This window comes from Budorcas taxicolor, chromosome 14 (assembly GCF_023091745.1).
Source record: "Budorcas taxicolor isolate Tak-1 chromosome 14, Takin1.1, whole genome shotgun sequence".
Taxonomy (NCBI): Eukaryota; Metazoa; Chordata; class Mammalia; order Artiodactyla; family Bovidae; genus Budorcas; species Budorcas taxicolor.
In genome coordinates, this window is record NC_068923.1 from 41,024,283 (window position 1) to 41,028,870 (window position 4,588).

Here is a 4,588-nt window from a genome sequence, read left to right on the forward strand (position 1 = left end):
CTGACAAAGGTCTGTATGGTAAAAGCTATGATTTTTCCAGTAGTCATGTACAAATGTGAGAGTTGGACCACAAAAAAGGCTGAATGCCGAAGAACTGATGCTTTTGAACTGTAGTGCTGGGGAAGACTCTTGAGAGTCCCTTGGACAGCAAGGAGATCCAACCAGTCCATCCTAGAGGAAATCAGTCCTGAATCTTCATTGGAAAGACTGATGCTGAAGCTGAAGTTCCAATACCTTGGCCACCTGATATGAAGAGCCCACACATTGGAAAACAACCTGATGCTGGGAAAGATAGAAAGCAAGCGGAGAAGGGGACTGCAGAGGATGAGATGGTTGGATGGCATCACTGACACAATGGACATGAGTTTGAGCAAGCTCTGGGAGATGTTGAAGGACAGGGATGCCTGGTATGCTGCAGTCCATGGGGTTGCAGAGTCAGACATGACAGTGACTGAACAAGAACAAGTTGACTTTACATGAAAATAATATCTAAATCTGGATTTAAGAACTAAGAAGAAATAGAGAAAACTTTCAGAAGCAAGTGAAAGTCATAAAGTGATTTTAATATTTCAGAAGTTTGGGGAAAATAGAGTCCTCAAGGAGGAAGCTGATTTCCATTTGTGTGGAGTGTGAGGTATTAAGATTGTTAGAGAGACCCTTCTGCATCTCAAAGGGCAGCCAGACACGATGAATAGACTTTAGCTCTAAAGGGAGATATTGTTTAGCCGTAAGAAAGGCTTTATCTCTATTCAGACTAGAAAGTCATGAGAGCTCTGTCCCTAGAGCTGCTTGAAATTAGGGCAAATGTACTTCTGTCTGGGATGACTTAGCTGTAGTCTACCTGAAGGGCAGAGAGACTGTTCTCTCAATGTCTCCTCCTGCTCTGATTTCATGATTCCGAGATAACCTGTGGGTAGACAGACCACACTCCAGCTGTTTTTAAATGTTGTGTTTGGAAGAACAATTAATCTTTGTGATTACATAACTGCCTCTGTAGAATTTTCTAACTTTTGTTGCCTGGGAGTGTGTGGATCATTGAGCAAGGGCTTAGCAGTGAGAGCAGGAAGGTTCTAGAGCCATACAAGAGTCCTTCTATGGCCATATGTGTGATCATAGTGAATGGACAGTAAATCCCATGTGTCTCTAAGAGACACACAGACATCCCCTTAAATGACCTGCAAGAAATGGCTGAGGCCGCCTGTGCATCCATGTTGAATTAAACGCAGTTAGCAAGTCTGTTGACCCCACTCGCAAGTCATCTTGAGTTGCTTTAATTGTTGGCAATGTAGCTGAATGATGGGTAAAAAGAGCATACAGGATCTGGACCTGGATTGCAGCCTCTGATTCTCCACATCAGTTCCAATTTATCTCAGAAGGCTCATTAACGCAGAGTACTTAGGGGTTGTCAGTTCAAGAAAGAAGGATTCTAGAAACCAGAAAACATCTCCAGCTGATGTCATCAGCATCTTTATTCCTAGATGAGATTTTAGGTACGGTTTTCTATAACATTTTCTCTCTTGGTCCTGGGAAATCTGAATTCTTCAATGCCATAATTGCTGTTAAAACATATTGAATGAGAAGTTCAATTGTGGTGAGAAGTTCTCCATGTTTCAGTTGAGATTAGGCATGTGTTCCCTGGATCAGACAGTTGTCAGGAAGCAAGTGATGGCAATGACATTCAAATTGCATGGCTACCCTTGTCCTTGTGGGTCGTAGAGTGAATAGGAAGCAAAGAGCCCAGAAAGGCAGCAGTCTAGGTTTTGTTCAGTGGTAAGATCTCTTCATATTCAGACACAAGACCTGGATTCATCTCCACACTCGTTCAGTGAGAGAAGGCTGGGGAACACAGGTCCTTGGATCCCAGCAGCACAGTGGCCACATTTCTCCGTATTGACTGTGTTTCGTAGTATCCACTGTTCTTGTTTAGTCACTAAGTCATGTCCAACTCTTTTGCAACCCCATGGACTATAGCCCATCAAGTTCCTCTGTTCATGGGATTTCTCAGGGAAGAATACTGCAGGGGGGTGCCATTTCCTTCTCTAGGGGATCTTCCCAACCCAGGAGTCGAACCCTTGTCTCCTGCATTGGCAGGCAGATTCTTTAGAATTGAGCCACCAGGAAAGCCCCCAATATCCATTAGACTCACCAAAACAGGTACAAAGTAGGCAGTGCACTGAGCAAGGAACAGCTAGCAAATTGTGAAAGAGAATACTTATTAATAAATCACCCACTGGTGTGGACTGGGAAATCAGGACTTTAGGACTGGGAGATATTTTCCTGATACAGGGAAAGGGAAATGGAAAGGCTCACTCCCTAAGGGGTCATAGCATTCCCATGAGATCTTTGGGTTACAACAAAAGCACTAGAGTTCTATTCTATTCTCTGCGTATCCTATCTGCAGAGGGTAAGGAAGTGATACATCAATAGTACTTTGTTTCCTGTACGTATGTGTACTGTCAACTGAACTGGAATCCTGAAAGATAATGCTGTGAAAGTGCTGCACTCAATATGCCAGCAAATTTGGAAAACTCAGCAGTGGCCACAGGACTGGAAAAGGTCAGTTTTCATCCCAATTCCAAAGAAAGGCAATGCCAAAGAATGCTCAAACTACCACACAATTGCACTCATCTCACACGCTAGTAAAGTAATGCTCAAAATTATCCAAGTCAGGCTTCAACAATACATGAACCGTGAACTTCCTGACATTCAAGCTGGTTTTAGAAAAGGCAGAGGAACCAGAGATCAAATTGCCAACATCCACTGGATCATGGAAAAAGCAAGAGAGTTCCAGAAAAACATCTATTTCTGCTTTATTGACTATGCCAAAGCCTTTGACTGTGTGGATCACAAGAAACTGTGGAAAATTCTTCAAGAGATGGGCATACCAGACTACCTGACCTGCCTCTTCAGAAATCTTTATGCAGGTCAGGAAGCAACAGTTAGAACTGGACATGGAACAACGGACTGGTTCCAAATAGGAAAAGGAGTACGTCAAGGCTGTATATTGTCACCCTGCTTATTTAACTTATATGCAGAGTACATCATGAGAAACGCTGGACTGGAAGAGACACAAGCTGGAATCAAGATTGCCAGGAGAAATATCAATCACCTCAGATATGCAGATGACACCACCCTTATGGCAGAAGGTGAAGAGGAACTAAAAAGCCTCTTGATGAAAGTGAAAGGGGAGAGTGAAAAAGTTGGCTTAAAGCTCAACATTCAGAAAACGAAGATCATGGCATCTGGTCCCATCACTTCATGGGAAATAGATGGGGAAACAGTAGAAACAGTGTCAGACTTTATTTTCTTGGGCTCCAAAATCACTACAGATGGTGATTGCAGCCATGAAATTAAAAGACGCTTGGAAGAAAAGTTATGACCAACCTAGATAGTATATTCAAAAGCAGAGACATTACTTTGCCAGCTAAGGTCCGTCTAGTCAAGGCTATGGTTTCCCCAGTGGTCATGTATGGATGTGAGAGTTGGACTGTGAAGTAGGCTGAGTGCCGAAGAATTGATGCTTTTAAACTGTGGTGTTGGAGAAGACTCTTTGAGAGTCCCTTGGACTGCAAGGAGATCCAACCAATCCATTCTGAAGGAGATCAGCCCTAGGATTTCTTTGGAAGGAATGATGCTAAAGCTGAAGCTCCAGTACTTTGGCCACCTTATGCAAAGAGCTGACTCATTGGAAAAGACCCTGATGCTGGGAGGGATTGGGGGCAGGAGGAGAAGGGGACGACCGAGGATAAGATGGCTGGATGGCATCACTGACTCGATGGCCATGAGTCTGAGTGAGCTCCGGGAGTTGATGATGGACAGGGAGGCCTGACGTGCTGTGATTCATGGGGTCACAAAGAGTCAGACACGACTGAGCGACTGAACTGAACTGACCTGGATGTACAGTGGGCAAGAATTTGAAGACTCAATGTGATACAATAACACTACTCTAGAGTCTGAGACTTCTCCAAGCCTCACAAAGAGGAGGACAAGTTAGAGACTCAGCTGGCTTAGCCAGCCCTACCATTTTATAGTCTGCATTTTCTAGAGTTTTCTAGAGTTTTAACAGTCCCAGTCCCTGTATGGCTTTAGTCCTTGAGCATGATGATTGGGCCTGAAAGTAGTAATAGTTGCTTTCATATGATATTCCCTCTAACATAAAACTGATGACAAGACTTTTTATGTCAGTGACATTGATAAATCCTACTATTCTAGAATAGTCACTGTGGATGTGTATGAAAAGCAAGGATAAATGAATGGAAGAAATATTCAATTTATCACATCAGACTCCTCAAAAATCTAGCTAATATATCTTGACCATGATTTTTAAGCCAAGATTCAATTGGTTTTAAGAATAACAAACATGCTGTATGTCTGATTTGTCTTCAGACTCATATCATCATTTCCAGAGTTTTCCACTACAGAGATTTATGCTGTCATTGGATCTAATTATAAATTAGCGATTGATTCATTTAGGGAATAACTCAACCAAATGGCAGTGGATTGAAAAATGAGCAGGCCCTGAAGGGACACATGGGCAGAGATAACTAATTCTGTCTGCTGGTGGGAATCAGCCCAGGTCATTCAGAAA